The sequence below is a fragment of the Pongo pygmaeus genome, chromosome 21 (genome assembly GCF_028885625.2).
Source record: "Pongo pygmaeus isolate AG05252 chromosome 21, NHGRI_mPonPyg2-v2.0_pri, whole genome shotgun sequence".
Taxonomy (NCBI): domain Eukaryota; kingdom Metazoa; phylum Chordata; class Mammalia; order Primates; family Hominidae; genus Pongo; species Pongo pygmaeus.
The window spans coordinates 8,001,238-8,018,612 of NC_072394.2; the positions used below are offsets into that span (position 1 = coordinate 8,001,238).

Genomic DNA, 17,375 nt, shown 5'->3' on the forward strand with positions numbered 1-17,375 from the left:
GCTGCATAAACTTCAGGCAATCCTCTCTACTTGTTTCTCTAAACGAGCTTTTCCTAAGTACTGAAACATGGTGAGTCTCATCAGAAGACAAGAAACCTTGGTCTGAAAAAGTGTGAGCCAAGATGTGTTTGAAGCTTCCTGTGGAGATCTCAATGGGGCATCAAATCATACAAACAGTGGGAGCTGTTTAAGAAAATGTTTTATATGAGCTTATCTCCAGAGTTCTTTTTGAAAGAAGTGAGCTTAGGCCGGGCATGGTGGCTCACGCCTGTAATCCCAGCACTTTGGGAGGCTGAGGCAGGTGGATCACGAGGTCAGGAGATCGAGACCATCCTGGCTAACATGGTGAAACCCTGACTCTACTAAAAATACAAAAAAATTAGCCGAGAGTGGTGGCGGCCGCCTGTAGTCCCAGCTACTCAGGAGGCTGAGGCAGAAGAACGGCATGAACCTGGGAGGTGGAGCTTGCAGTGAACCGAGATCACGCCACTGCACTCAAGCCTGGGCGACAGAGCGAGACTCTGTCTCAAAAAAAAAAAAGAAAGAAGTAGCTTAAATTTCTCTTTAGCCTAAAAACAGAACACTTTCTACAACAAACCTGGATATCGGCATAAAAAATGCAATAAACTGTTTTACCTTGAGCAAGTGTCTAAGGACTGTGTAGACTCTAGAGTATCCTACAAGCAGAAGAACTTAACAATGTACTTTTACAATATTTAAATAGCAATGCACTTTTATTGAAATTTGGAACTAATGGGAAATAACACATTAAAATGATACATGAAAAAGCAGCAGACATCCATTTTGGGTCATCTCCCTCCACTCCTTGCTACATGCCCTGCTCATACATCTCTCTGTGATACCATGTCTCTAATACCCTTCTCTGGCTTTTTCTCAAGGGAAGCCTTGACCAGGCACCCAACTCAACTTAGAAGCTCTTCCTCTAGCTCCTATAGCACCCATATGAGCATTTCTCATCCAGTCTTGGTTTTGAGTCTTTAGGTTTCTGTAATTGAAAGTCGGTTTTGGGCAGAAGCTTGTGTTACATACATCTCAGTTTCCCTGTACCTGACCATGTGTTTCACACAGAAGCATGCTACTCCGGAAATGCCGAGTGGGTAAATGACTGAAATAGACCATTCTAGGGCTATGTTTATGTAAACATGCAGAATCTTAAGGCACTCTGCTCCTGCCATTCAAGAGACAGCTGCATCTTCTCATGCAGCGCTAGCCACATCCCTGGTGAAGGTGAAGGCCCAAGTAAAAGGATTTGGCAGTACTGGGCGCTGGTCACCAGGGCTGCTTTTGACTCTGGTAAAGTAGTGTTCTCGCCATCAATGACCCTTCCCTTGACCTCAACTACATAGTCTACATGTTCCCATATGATTCCACCCACAGCAAATCCCACGGCACCATCAAGGCTGAGAATGGGAAGCTTGTCATCAATGGAAATCCCATCAGCATCTTCTAGGAGTGAGATCCCACCAAAATCAAATGGGGCCATGCTGGTGCTGAGTACATTATGGAGTCCACCAGTATCTTCACGACCATGGAGAAGGCTGGAGCTCACTTGCAGCAGAGAGCCAAAAGGGTCATCATCTCTGCTCTCTCTGCTGAGGCCCCCATGTTCATATAGGCATGAACCATGAGAAGTATGACAACAGCCTCAAGATCGTCAGCAATGCCTCCTGTACCACCAACTGCTTAGCACCCCTGGCCAAAGCCATCTATGACAACTTTGGTATCATGGAAGGATTCATGACCACAGTCCACGCTATCACTGCCACCCAGAAGACTGTGGATGGCCCCTCCGGGAAACTGTGGCATGATGGCTGTGTGGCTCTCCAGAACATCATCCCTGCATCTACTGGCACTGCCAAGGCTGTGGGCAAGGTCATCCCCGAGCTGAACAGGAAGCTCACTGGCATGGCCTTCCATGTCCCCATTGCTAATGTGTCAGTTGTGGACCTGACCCACCGTCTGGAGAAACCTGCCAAATATGATGATATCAAGAAGGTGGTGAAGCAGGCGTCAGAGGGATGCCCCTCAAGGGCATCCTGGACTACGCTGAGCACCAGATTGTCTCCTCCAACTTTAACAGTGACACCCACTCTTCCATCTTCCATGCTGGGGCTGGCAATGCCCTCAACAACCACCTTGTCAAGCTCATTTCCTGGTGTGACAATGAATTTGGCTACAGCAATATGGTGGTGGACCTCATGGCCCACATGGTCTCCAAGGAGTAAGACCCCTGGACCACCAGCCCCAGCGACAGCATGAAAGGAAGAGAGAGGCCCTCAGCTGCTGGGACCACACTCAGTCCCCTACCACACTGAGAATCTCCCCTCCTCACAATGTCCATGCAGACACCCTGAAGAGGGAGGGGCCTAGGGAGCCCCACCCTGTTGTATACCATGAATAAAGTCCCCTGCGCTCAGCCAAAAAAAAAAAAAAAAAGGGGAAAAAAGAGTTTTAAGTGTTTTAACTGATATGACCAATCTGTTTGGCTGAAAAGTCAATCACACTAGTTTGCCATTGTAAAGATTAGATTTTTTTGGACGGGCGTGGTGGCTCACACCTGTAATCCTAGTACTTTGGGAGGCTGAGGCAGGCGGATCCCCTGAGGTCAGGAGTTCAAGACCAGCCTGGCCAACAGGGCAAAACCCCATCTCTACTAAAAAAAAAAAAAAAATTAGCTGGGTGTGGTGGCGCATGCCTGTAATCCCAGCTACTCAGGAGGCTGAGGCAGGAGAATCGCTTGAACCCAGGAGGCAGAGGTTGCAGTGAGCCAAGATCGTGCCACTGCACTCCAGCACTCCCTCTCAAAAAAAAAAAAAGGCCGGGTGCGGTAGCTCATGCCTGTAATCCCAGCACTTTGGGAGGCAAAGGCGGGCGGATCACGAGGTCAGGAGTTTGAGACCATCTTGGCTAACACAGTGAAACCCCGTCTCTACTAAAAATACAAAAAAATTAGCCAGACGTGGTGGCAGGCACCTGTAGTCCCAGCTACTCAGGAGGCTGAGGCTGGAGAATGGTGTGAACTCTGGAGGTGGAGCTTACAGTAAGCCAAGATCGCGCCACTGCATTCCAGCCTGGGCGACAGAGCGAGACTCCATCTCAAAAAAAAAAAAAACTTAGTTTTTTTTTAAAAGTAGAGACTAACTAAAATTTTCCACCTTCCAATTGATGGCACTGTTAGAATAGAGATGGAGCTTTAGATTCTCAGATGCAAACAGCTCCACACCAATGGGATCCACTGGCCATGTAGTTATAAATTTGCTGCTTTCTTGCTAATTCCCTGAGAAGCACAGACAGATTCTTGAGGTTAACACCCCTTGAAAAACTATCAACTTATAAATTAAACTGACTGATCAAAGCCAATATTAGGGCTATATCTTTTTATAAAACCAAATATAATGGATTAACAAATTTAGCTCAAAGATTTTAAAATAAGAACATTAAGAGAAAAGTAATATAGAAAGTATATAATTGCCTGATAACCTAACACAATTTAAGTAGTAGCTGAAATTTCCTAACACTCATACTCAATGTTAAGATCTTCTAAGACCACCTTAGAAACTGCTCTTGTATGGTTTCTAGGAAAACTGCACACGACTTAATTTTAAAAGTCCTCTTCCAGAGACAGATCATTGGAGGCATGAGCAACTTAAACAGCAGTCAAATGGGGGCCCTTGAGTCTTGTCCATTTGTTGTATAGTGCTGCATTAATAACATTCTGACAAATCCAGCACAAGGAGGAACATGAAAAACACTATGGTAAACTTGTTTGCATGGGCATTTTCCTTCCTGGAAAGCAGGACTCTAGCCTCCTGAGACAAGTGTGTTCAGCTCAATTTTATGTTACCATGTGCTTCTGAAGAAACAGATACCCTTTTTTTCCACCACTCTCCCTTCTCCTGTTAATTCTTACTTATTTTTCAAATTGCTGAGTGATAGAAAACATCTAATTTTTCATGCACTAACAATGTCACATGAACTTTAATATAATCTGGAATACTGTGTATAGTTTATAGAATAAAAATCCATTTAACAAGTTAAGCTTCTCTTCTGTATTTATCACTACTTGGGCAATGTAAATATGGTATATGGTACTGTGAGATTGTACTGTGAACTGGGTATTACCTTACATCCTTGCATTGTGAATTCTTGCCTGACATGATAATAGTCATCCTCAGCTTTCTTTTTTTTTTTTTTCTTTTTTCTTGAGACGAAGTCTCGCTCTGTCGCCCAGGCTGGAGTGCAGTGGCGCGATCTCGGCTCACTGCAACCTCCGCCCACCAAGTTCAAGAGATTCCCCTGCCTCAGTCTCCTGGGTAGCGGGGACTACAGGTGCATGCCACCACACCTGGCTAATTTTTTTTTTTTTTTTTAGTAGAGATGGGGTTTCACCATGTTAGCCAGGATGGTCTCGATCTCCTGACCTCATGATCCGCCTGCCTCGGCCTCCCAAAGTGCTGATTACAGGCATGAGCCACTGCACCCAGCCGCCCTCAGCTTTCTTTTAGTGCCACAAACATGATACACCTTAAATGACTAAGTCCAGAGAGAAAGGCAAGAGAAGGGCTGGGGAAGTGTGTCTGGTTGGTTTTTATTGCCTTGTTTCTATTGTGGGCTTTTACATTTTTTTCCTCTCTTAATGAGCTGACTCGGGAGACACTGCCACCCACCCCCTATCCTTTTCCCAGAAGTTCCCTACCCATCGTTTTTTAAGAGCTGTCTTTCAAAAAGACACAACTTGTGAATAAGTATATTCTAAGCATTCTTTGCGTGCAGCATTAAACCTTGGAATGTAGTTAACTGCTCTAAAAATAGTTTGGTCTTCAGACTTCATCCTGAAAGCAGATGTACTCAACTAGCTGACAGTTTCACATGAACCTTCTTAATATAGTCTAGAATAAGGTGTATATTTTATAGAATAAAAATCCATTAACTATAGGTGAAAAGATCTGGGTGCCCACTTACTAAGCCTGTGTGATATTGGGCAATGGAAAATGAAGACTGGGTTAGATGGTCTCTAGAGCATCCTTTCAGAGTTTGGACAATCTCTGATGCTGACTTCATTTAGCTTGTGTATACATTGTTAATGAATCAAAAAAAAAAGTATTTACTTCTATTTTCTCATTGTCTTAAATTAAAAGTATTAAATAGGCCAGAGCAATTTGAAGACACAATTCCCGAGTTCAGCCAACCAATCAGAAATATCAACAGAATGAGAAAGGAATGCCATATGTTATTTATCTTACTGTGTGTCGCTCATACCTCATTCTCCACATTGAAAACAAGAATGCCAGATGAAACACAAAGATGACATTCGGGTAAATTTCATTGTTCGCACTGAAACAGGGATATATACAGGGCAAAAAGTTCTATTGTTCTCACATACAAATATCATGTCTAAGGAGCCTTAAAATAAGATTAAAATGCTTTCTGATGAGAACACCATGTTCTTCCAGCCTCAAGGCCACTTTGGTTCTTACTATCACCAGGCTCACTGACACCACACTTCAGTCAGAGGCAACATCAGACAAGAGTTCCCTCCTATTTTTAGGTTAAAAGCCCAGTAAAGATACTCACATAAACACGGCAAGCCCCACAGTACCTATTATTTCACCACTCACGTGGAGAATTATCATGAATATTCCCTCTTGCTACAGGTGATAAAAGTGCTCCATTATTTAACAAATATTTATTCTGCAAGTTATTATGGGGGAACAGAAGAATGAAACACGTGGATCTTGCTCTAAGTGCAATTATGTCTTTGCAGGACGCAGAAACTAGTTCTTTGTGAAATCTTAACAATAAGTCCCTATATTTGCATAATGCTTTAGTTTCCATAGCACTTTTGCATCAATGAGATCCCTCGAAATACCATGTCAGACAGAAAGATGTATACTATACCTATTTTTTTCAGATGAAAAAAAAAACCAAAAAACAAATGAGACAGAATGGTAATGTGGTTTGCTTATGGTCAGAGAGGAAGTGGAAAAATTGAGATGTGAATGAAAGCCTCTGAACTCCAAATTTAGGGCTATCTTGACTCCCCCTGAAGACTTACCATGAAGGAGGATTCTAAATCTGGCTCTGTTAAGAGACATGCCTTTAACTGCAGGAGGCTTTAGACAAAGCAGGTTTTCAGGGTGAAACACAGCTTGCTCAGGAAAGCTACTGGAACAAATCTTACCAACAAATTTCAAGATGATTCTGGGACTCAGAGAAATCAGTTTGAGCCTCAACTCTGCTGTTGATAGATTGGATAGTTTCTGGATCAGGAAATCACTGGCTTTCTGGGTTTCAATGTCTTTGTCGGTAAAAGTGAAAAACTTCAACTCAATTATATTCAGAGTTCTTTCTGATTTTGACATTCTACGGAGTTTTACTACTGAGGGTTTCCCTTCAGGTCTGTAAGGGGAGGCTCTGGGTCACCATTTCCTTGGTCAAGACAGCCCAGTTTCTTCTTCATAGGGAACCTGGTCTCAACATCCTGATGATTTGTACTAGGTGAAACCCAAAATGTCATTTATGGTCTTCTGGTTGGTAAGCTGCCAGATAACATGAATCTTACTATAGTTTGAAAAGAACATCTTCTGTTTGAAAACAGCATCTTCTATTTGAAAAGAAATGAAAGGCTAACACTTAAACTATCATTAAGAATGAGGCTACTCTCCATTTGTGTAATGGACAATTTCCTGAGAATCTCAGTTAATCCGTCAGCGAGGAATTTTGGAGGGGAAAAATACAAATCACCACCAACTTATTTGAAGAAAGTTCTCTTTGTCAAAATCTTGTGCTTCCTGACTTACTGATCCGACCCATGCCCCCAAAGAACTGTGAAGGCACAGAGACCCAGAAAGCATCATTTCTCAAGCTGACTTCTGCTGGGTCCTGGGAGGTGCTCTCTTTTTAAAAAAAAGTGGGGGGCCAGTGCGGGAGCATGGGCAAAAGCTGCAACTGTATTGCTCCACCTTGTTCTACCCTTCTTAGAGCTAGACAGGCACATGAGCACAGAAAGGTTCAGACATCCTGCATTCAAAAGGCCTGTGTGACTCTGTAAAAGTTCGTTCATCCCAAATGTCAAGGAATGCCTTCCTTTAATACTAGCTGTACCTGGAACTACTACAAATAATATGCTGAAACTTTCCTTTTATTTTACCCCAAAACATAACCTCACTTTCCTGTGCTGATTCTTCCTCATCTCCCCAACGACTAAATGTTGGAGTGTCCAAAGACTCAACAGTTAGACCACTTTTCTTCCACTCATTTTAAAGAAAAATGTCTATGAAGTGTTTTGGATATAAAGTGAAGCATCTGGTTGCACTGGAAATTGAGGTAAAAATAATAACTCCATAGATCTACCTCCTCCTCCAGTCGCCACTCCATTTCTTTACTTCCATTTACAGCAAAGTTCTTTGAAAGAGTTCTCTACACCTATTACCTCAAATTCTTTCCTTCCATTTTCTCTTTAAGCCCTCTATAATCAGCTTTTTGCTTTCACCTCTCCACCAAAACCCCCCTTTATCAAAATAAGAAATGACTTCCAATGCCAAATCCAATAGCCTGTCCTCAGATCTAATTTCACAAGGCCCAGCAGCAGCATCTGATAAAGTTGATCACCTGCTTCTCCTTGAAACACCCTTTTCCCTTGTTTTTTAGGACACCACTCTCACCTGGTTCTCCTCTGACTTCTATGATTATAATTTTTCAGTCTCCCTGGCTGCTTCCCCAACTTATAAGTACAAAAGTTCCCCAGGAATCTTTTCTCCTGTCTGTGTTCACGTCCTTGGTGATCTCATCCAAATGTTTTTTTAAAAAATGTTTATATGCTGAGATTCCCTAATATGTATCTCCATCTTAGTCCTTTCTCCTAAACTCCAGACACACATACCCAGCTACCTTTTGGGCCTCCCCATTTGATGCCTAACAGGCATCTTGAAATTAACATGTCCAGAACTGAGTTTCTGCTACTTCCCCTCATCTTTTCCCCCCACTTCACCTTCTTCCTCACCCTAGTAAATGGCAATTCCATTCTTCTGTTTAGGCCAAAATCTTAAGAGTCATCATTGCCTTTTCTATTTCCCTCATGTCTCTATCCAACCCATCAGCAAATCCCATTGGCTCTATCTTAAAATACATGCAGAAGCCAACTACTTCTCACCACCTGTGTGGATAATGTTCTAGTCCAAGTCATTATTATCACTCACCTCTATGGCAACAACCTTCCACCCGGCCTCCCTGTCAGCAGCTGGAGTCACCTCTTAAGAAGTAAGTCAGTTCATATCACTCCACTGCTCATTACTCCCCAATGGCTCCCATTTCAGGGGAAAAGCCCAAATACTGACCATGGATAAAAAACTATGTAATCTATCTGGCCTTCCATTGCCTACTCTCACCCACTAAGACTGGCCTTCTCACTGTCCCTCCAACACACCAGGCACACTCCTACTTGAGAGTGTTTGCACCTGTTATTCCCTATGCCTGGAATGTTCTTGCCTTGCTCCCATAAATCCTCCAAGACTTTACTCGAATGACACCTTTGAAGTGAAACCTACCTAACATTGGAATCCCTGTACCTCCTAACCCCTTCCCTAGCTTCAAATCTCTTTTTAGCACTTATCACAAACATAGTATAGGCCTTACTTATCTTGTTCGTTATTTCCCCCACCAGTATGTAAGTCCTCAAGTACAGGGATTCTTGTCTGCTTTGTTCACTATGATGTCTCCAAAAAAGTACCTCAATATAGAAGGCACTCAATGGTATTTAATAAATAATTCATTCAAAAAATAAGATACTGTGTTTTATCAAACTTTTACTCCTAAGTAAACTGAGGTTTTTTTAATAGCTGAAATCTCAAGCCAAGTAATAAGGCTTCCTTCTTAGTCAGTCATTATTAGCTACTGTAATAACCCTAACTCTTAACTGTTCAAAATTTTACCATGATATTCACAAAAGCCATCAATGGAAGAAATCAAAGAATTATTGGGGTTCTAATCTGTTTTAGGAAGCACACTTAAAATAACATTAATTTTCTATTTCAAATGAAGAAAGATCTATTTCCAAGTACTCTGAGCATCTCCTACTAGTGAACTGTTAATATAACCCTCATCCTAAATTAAGTTTCATTTTATCCCTTCAACATTGCAGCAGACAGTGCAGTCCAAACCTGTACAGTACAGTGATGGCAGCTCAAAAGCATAAAAGCAAATTGTCAGTAACTACCACTTACTGCATCCAGAAGTATTTGAAAGAAATGTAAATAGAACAGCGCAACCATAGCCAAATGTCTCAATTAGTGAATACTAAAATGTTAAGTTTTCACAAATTTTCAGTATTGCTTTACTTACAGAACATAAAAGTCATACATTGTAACTATCACAAACAAATTCTAATCCTTAGGATTAAACAGAACAAGCACTCCAAGATGAAGACTTTTAAAAAAACCTAAACTATATTATTTGAATGAATCATACTGGAATGAAAATGTATTCTAGCAGATAGACTTGGCTTAGGATTCAAAATCTACAACACGGGTTAGTCTCAAATGCCTGTGAAGCAGGTCAGGTGTAGGACTGTGGAAGTGAAGTGCCCAGGCTTCACCAAACAGGGCGGCTACCACCTGGCTCTAACCAATCACTGCCACATAGGAAGTGGGTCCCAGTGTTGTCAAATCATCTGCTCTTATAGGAGAAAACAAACCAGAACTTAAAAATCATATTTTAACATAAAATTTTAAATGTTTAAATCTGTGTAAAATTTTTCCATAATAATTTGTATTTTATATATATTTAATTTTTTTCAAAGCTGCTATGATGAATACAGCTTTTGATCTTAAATCTGGAGATTACTGGGAAGAAAGGACAGTGGGAACAAAATGTTGTATCTACGCACCATCCTAACTCAAAGTTCCACCCTAAAGCTCAATATGCAGTCACTCATTAAAGAGCTGTCCACCAAATGCCTACTATGTGTTGGGCCCTGTGTTGTCATTAGTACTTGCACATATAAGATATACCTAGTAGATTCCACATCTGTAACTCACCCATTTAATAAAATAATGTAATAAAAGTTGTTACAGCATAAAATCAATGGGGGATTCTCAGTATTTACAATCATAGAAACCAATATCTTTTCTCAAGTTAGTAAGTTAACCTGAAATAACAATGACATGACCAATATTATAGTTTTTGTCTCGAGACTGAAAAAACAAGAGAAAATTCCTTTCATCATTTGGCTACTGCTTCCCAACCAAAAAACAAAAACACCATAGGTAATCATTACTCATTTCCTATTCATAATAAAGTCAATCATTTTTAAGTACATTTGTCTCATTTACATGTCATGGTTATATGTCCTGTGAGCAAACAGCAGGCATGAGTCTGGCTGGGAAGATATATATTTATCTAAAATGTTGGGTACTAGAAGGTAACAAGGTGATATTCTAAGTTAAGTTCACATCTGTGGCTGATAACTATATACGTATGTGGAGATAGAGAAATTAATGTTTTCATTACTTTTCATGTTGCTAAAATAAAGAAGTTCATCCACTTCATTTCTACTAACATGGAGGGTCTACAAGTCAAGTAATAGATTAAAATAGACATTTATCTGTGCAAAGATCTTACCCTACACCATGATTAAAATGAGAATAATTTGAATACATATTATTTGCACCTCTGGGAAGACTTATACTCTTAACAACACAGTAAATTCCCTCTTTGTTTTTCTATTTATTGCTTTGGAGCAATGTTGAATGAATCATTTGGAAGAAATTAATGATGTAAGACTAATTAGGCAAAAATAAAATTACCAACGACTCTTAGAAATTAACCTGAGGCTGAGGAAACTGTTTTTCATACATTCAATCTTCCGCAGTCTTTTCCTGTTTGTGTAAATGACTTTTTAAATAGACCCAATGGGATCATCCTTGCAGCCCTAAGAGCATGGAAAAGAAACACAAGTTTCTACATTTCAAATTCTGGGCAAACTTAAAAGGTACAAGTAAAATCAGTGATTAGCCACTTTTCCTGTGGTTTATAAGTGCACTTGCCAAACTTAGCTGTCTCAGATGTTTTCTTGGTATATAGGTTTATCGGTGGCACCTTAACTACCATCCTGAGGCAGTTGGCTTCCCGCCAGGGATCAGATGCCTTTAGTTGTTGGATAATATAAGAACTAGATTATCAAAAGCAGTTAAAATTTGGTTAATACTAAGGCCAATTTGTATCCAGGTGTTTCCTGTCAAATCTAAAATATGGTCCAATAAATCTATTTGGCTGGATACATCCATTCAATGACTAAATGCCATTGGCCACTATTGTGAAATGGAAGTCTCTTTTAAGGGATTCATGGTCAATACATCCTGTGGGTGTTCCACTGCCCAGTGCTCAGTGTAATACAAGAAGATTGCCTGTAATCAAGGTTCACACAAGAGAAATTTAACACAGCTAGTAAGCAATATTCTCCCTTCTTCTTTCAAAAGGAAAATTACTTGGATGGGTAAGCTTAAAAGAAATGCTGAAGGCACACCTCAGATTTGATTTAAAAACCTAAGTTGTGGCGCTGTCAAAGTGGTAGACCTCTATCAGATAGTTTTTAGAAAGAGCTCCATTGCCACCATTTTGGCTTGAATTGCAGGGTTCAGGGAGGACTGTCTTTTCTTGTAGCTTCCAACAATTTTTTTTTCCTGTTCTGGGAACTCTGAATTCACTTGCCAACTGGCTTATTAACTTATTAACATTAACTTATTAACTTATTAACATTAACTTGCAAGTTACAGTTGCATTTTGTCAAAATGTAATAACCATTACCATTTCCACCAAAGGAGCATGGTGAAAATTCAGGTGGCATCACTCTTGTCATAGTCAATATAAATGGCACCTTTGGGAGCATAACTGCAGTGTAAACGGGGCCTGTGGAGCTTCCTCTACCACAACTACTGCTGCCACCACCACCCACCATAACAAATGCAGCATCTATTACATGCACTTCATTTTTATTATTCAACTAATTTTCAGAATTCTATCAAAGCATCAATAGATGAGGAAACTAAGGATCAAAGTTGTAACTTGCCCTGGGTTATAAAGCAGGGACTCCAGGATTGAAATCCAAGTCTGACTAATTCTGAAGCCCATGCTGTCAATCATTACATGCCTCTTTAAAGACAATCTTACCTGGGGAACAAAGCGAGACCCTGTCTTGACAAGAAATAAAATAAAAATTAGCCAGGTGAGGTGTGCCCCTAGTTACTAGGGAGGCTGAGGCTGGAGGATTTCTTGAACCCAGGAATTTGAGGTTACAGTGAGCCATAATCGGGTCACTGCACTCCAGCCTGGATGACAGAGCAAGATCCTATCTCGTAAAAAACAAAAACAAAAACAAACCCCGATAGTCTAGCTAATACCATTTTTAAGACTTTCAAAAAACAGAGGTATGATTTTACATACAATAAAGTGCATAGATGTTCAGTAAAGGGTTTGATGATTTTTATTGATTTGTACCCCCATGAAACCAAATCCTAAGGAGAACATTTTCCACACAGGACATTTCTATTACTGCCCCCAAATTCCCTCATGCCCTTTTCTTGAAGCAATCACTTTCTGATTTCTATCACCATAGCTTAGTTGGGCCAGTTATTAAACTTCATATAAATAGAATAATTCACTTAGTACTCTTTTATGTCTGGCTTTGTTCACTCAACATAACTTTGTGAACAAAGTCAAAGTTATGTAGGAAAATTATTTAGCTTTGTGAGGGTTTACCCTTGGCCCAAGAAGAGCTTATTAAAGTTTTATAAATAGGCCAGGTGTGCAGTGGCTCACACTTGTAATCTCAGTGCTTTGGGAGGCCGAGGTGGGAGTATTGCTTGAGGCCAAGAGTTTGAGATTACGCCAGCGTGGGCAACATAGCAAGACCTCATCTCTACAAAACATTTAAAAACTAGCCAGGCCTGGTGGTGTACCTATAATCTTAGCTACTTGGGGAGCTGAGGCAAGAGGATCGTTTGAGCCCAGGAGTTTGAGGTTACAGTGAGCTATGATTGTGCCACTGCACTCCAAGTGGGTGATACAGTGAGATCCTGTCTCTAAAGTAAGTAAATAAATAAATAAATAAATTGCATTATTTAGGTAAATAGGATGATTTCATGAGGTTTTCAGACATTAAAGCTGAGAAAAGTTAATAGTCATCACATCAAGATTTACATACATAATCACATTCAAAATGATAAAATAAAGAATAAAAGAAAAAATATCTCAAATAAATTGCAATTTCTAGTCAAACACCTATTTCTATATCAATTTTGATTTCTTAATTTATCTTTCATTTACATTTTTTTCTGAATCTCTGTTCAGAAATAATCTTTTGTTACACATAAAAAAAAATTTTTAGCACAAATAATCCTTTGTGTTATTGCCCTAGTCTTAATACCACAAAGTCACCTGTTTTACCTTGGTTATATTTTTATCTTTAAGAGCAGGATACACTTATTTAGTCAGTTATACCCCAATAACCTTGTGAATAAAACATTTGAGAATTAAAAACAAATAAGTGTTATTATTTCACTAATCCTCACCTAATTTTAGAAAAATCACTTCCCTAAAGCAGCAACTTCACCTGAAAAATTCTTTATATCCCTAAACAGACTGAAAGAAAAGTGAGATTATCAGAAACCTATGACAGTTTACTAGATATTGTGTGCTTTTAGTAGTTTAACACTGGTAATACTTGAAGGCCAAGAGTAAATTAATAGGATAACATTTTAAATTTATACTTAATTAAAGTTTAAAGTACGTAAGCAATTAGGTAAGCTTGTGAAGAAGCTGACCAAAATACATACATCAGGAGATACAAGTGTCCATTTAAATTTCCTCTTTCATTTTTTTAAAAGAATATTTTATTAAGGTTGTTGAATGTATAATTTCTCATTTTGCAAATCTTTCTTGTAAAGACAATTCTTTCATCTGACGACAAACAGCATCCACATTGCTGGTGATTATTCTGGCCCTCCACATTGAATAAAATCTGGTTTATTTAATTTAATTAATTAATTTATTTATTTATTTTTGAGATGGAGTCTCCCTCTGCTGCCCAGGCTGGAGTGCAGTGGCGCGATCTCGGCTCACTGCAACCTCCGCCTCCTGGGTTCAAGCGATTCTCCTGCCTCAGCCTCCCGAGCAGCTGGGACTACAGGTGTGTGCCACCATGCCCAGCTAATTTTTTTTTTTTTTTTGTATTTTTAGTAGAGACGGGATTCCACCATGTTAGCCAGGATAGTCTCGATCTCCTGACCTCGTGATCCGCCCGCCTCAGCCTCCCAAAGTGCTGAGATTACAGGCATGAGCCACCACGCCCAGCCAGTTTCCTCCTGAGACACAAATTTCCGTCTCTAATTCTGAGAAAATATTTAATAATTTCTGCAGTGTCTGGTGGACCCTGCTGCATCAACCAATCTGGCAATTCCCTTCCCTCAGAATGCTGTGAAACTGCAGAGTTGGACGGTATTCCTGCTGATTTCAAAGCTGATACATTGATTTTTAGGGTTGCCTCTTCTGTGGAGGAACACTGCCTTGATTACAGTAGCTTAACAGTAAGTCTTAAAGTCTGGTACTGTAAGTCCTCTAACTCTGATCTTTTTTAAAGTTGATTTTTGCATAAAACCAACTTGTCAATTTCTTATTTTAAAATGTCTGCTGGAATTTTTATTGAGATTGCTTTGAATCTATAGCTGAATGTGGAAAGAATGGCTATCTTACTGTGTTTTCCAATCCATGAATATGGCATGTTTGTCTATTTAGGTTGTCTTTTATTTCTCTCAGCAAGGTTTTATAGTTTTCAGGGAACAGGTCTTGCACATCATTCGTTAGATTCATTTTATGTCCTCTGAGAATAACTACGGTTTTTACTATTTCTTTTCCCAGTTTTATCTTTTATTTGCTTTATTGTACTACTGGAGCATCCAATAAAATACTGAATAGAAGTGATGAGTGGATGGCCTCTTTGCCTGTTGTCAGTGTTAGAAAGACACTGTTCAGTGTTTCACCAATTAGTATGATTTTAGCTGTAGGTTTTTGATAGATGATGCCCTTAATCACATTGAGGAATTTTCCTTGGATATCTCATATTTTGAGGTTTGTTTTTTTTTTTGTTTGTTTTTTTTTTTGAGACAGAGTCTCACTCTGTTGCCCAGGCTGGAGTGCAGTGGTGCGATCTCTGCTCACTGCAAGCTCCGCCTCTGGGTTCACGCCATTCTCCTGCCTCAGCCTCCCGAGTAGCTGGGACTACAGGTGCCCGCCACCACGCCTGGTTAATTTTTTGTATTTTTAGTAGAGACGGGGTTTCACCGTGTTAGCCGGGATGGTCTCGATCTCCTGACCTGGTGATCTGCCCGCCTCAGCCTCCCAAAGTGCTGGGATTACAGGCATGAGCCACTGCACCTGGCTATTTTGAGGTTTTTATCATTCATGCAAGTTAAGATGATCATATGGAATCAAGAGGAACATATGGGTTTTCTCCTTTATTTTGGTAACAGAGTAAATTATATCAATTAATATTTTTAACAGCTTTACTGAGATATAATTCATATATCATAAAATTCATCCACTTAAATAACTGTTCAATTCAGCAGTTTTTAATATATTTGAAAAATGTGCAATGTTCTAATTCCAGAACATTTTCATCACCTCTAAAAGAAACCCTGTGCCCATTAGCACTCACTCCCCATTCCCTTACCTCTACCACTAATCTACCTTATGCCTTTAGTGTCTGGCTTCTTTTACCTAGAATAATGTTTTCAAGGTTCATCCAAGCTACAGTATATATCTGCACTTCATTCCTTTTTACAGCTGAAAATATTCCATTGTATGAATATTTCATATTTTGCTGATCCATTCATCAGCTGATGGGCATTTAGATTGTTTCTTCTTTTTTTGCTGTTATGAATAATGCTGCTAAAAGTATCTATGCACAAGTTTTTATGTGGACATATCTTTTCATTTTCTTGGGTATATACCTAGAAATGGAATTGCTGGGTCACATGGTAACTCTATGTTTAACTTTTTGAGGAACTGCCAAACTGCTGTCCAAAGTAGCAGCACCACTTTTACATTCCTATCAGCGATATATGAGGGTTCCAATTTCTCCACATCCTCACCAAGACTTGTTATTATTCACAATTTTTATCATAGCCATCTTGTTGGATGTGAAGTGGTATCTACTTGTGGTTGTCATCTGCATTTCACTAATGACTACTGATGTTGAGCATCTTTTCCCGTACTTACTGGCTATTTGTATATCTTCTTTAGAAAAATGTCTACTCAGATCTCATGCCCATTTTATGCCTTCTTATTGTTCAGTTGTAAGAGTTCTATATATGTTCTGGTACAAGCTCCTCACCAATTACATGATTTGCAAATATTTTTTCCTATTTTGTGGGCTTTTTTTACTTTCTTGATGTTATCCTTTGAAGCATAAAAGTTTTAAATTTTTATGATGTCCTATTTATTTTTTCTTTTGTTGCTTGTGCTTTTGGAATCATATCTAAGAAATAATTGCATAATCCAAGGACAGAAAGATTTACTCCTAAGTCCTCCTAAGAAATTTATAGTTTTAGCTCTTAACATTTTGGTTCCTGATACATTTTGAGTTAGTTTTTATATATGGGATAAAGTGTCCAACTTCATTATTTTACATGTGGATATCTTTATGTTCCAGTATCATTTGTTGGCAATGACTGACTTTTGAAATGTTAAGTCAACTGTGCATTCCTTGGAAAAACCTTATTTGGTGTCCACGGGCAATAATACTGCTGGATTTTTCATTCCAAAGTAATAACTTATTAAGCATCTCTGCATATATATTCATGACAGCTATTGGTCTGTAGTTTTCCTTCCTTGTAACATCTTTGTCAAATACTGAGCTTACCCTTGTCTCATAAAATGGGTTGGAAAACAATCCTTCTGCTTTGTTTTTCTGAAAGAAATGGCATAAGATTAATGTTATTTCTTCCTGAAATGTCTGATATAAGATTCCAGTGACACCATCTGGGCATAAAGTTTATGAGAATGTTTTGCTTATAGAAATTCAATTTCTTAAATATGTAAATGGTTATTTAAATTTTTTTGTGTTCAGTTTGTTAAGTTGGTTTTCTTCCACAAATTAATAAATTTCATCCAGTTGCTGCCTCTGTTGAAATAAAGTTAGCCACTTAATGCCTACAGAATCGGTGATACTGCATTACTATTTCCTTTTCATTCTTGCTATTGGTAATTTGTGGGTTTCTTTCTTTCTTTCCTAATCATTCTTTCTAAAGTTTTATCAATTTCACTAATTTTTTTTCAAAGAACCGCCTAGCTTTGTTTTTCTC

General features: G+C 39.2%; 1 protein-coding gene and 1 pseudogene across 2 annotated transcripts in view; one reads left to right on the forward strand and one right to left on the reverse strand.

Moving 5' to 3' along the window:
• TASP1 (taspase 1) overlaps positions 1 to 17,375 on the reverse strand; it is a 312,488-nt gene that overhangs the window by 40,478 nt on the left and 254,635 nt on the right. The window lies entirely within an intron of this gene.
• On the forward strand, positions 1,108 to 2,264 carry LOC129022121 (glyceraldehyde-3-phosphate dehydrogenase-like; annotated as a pseudogene).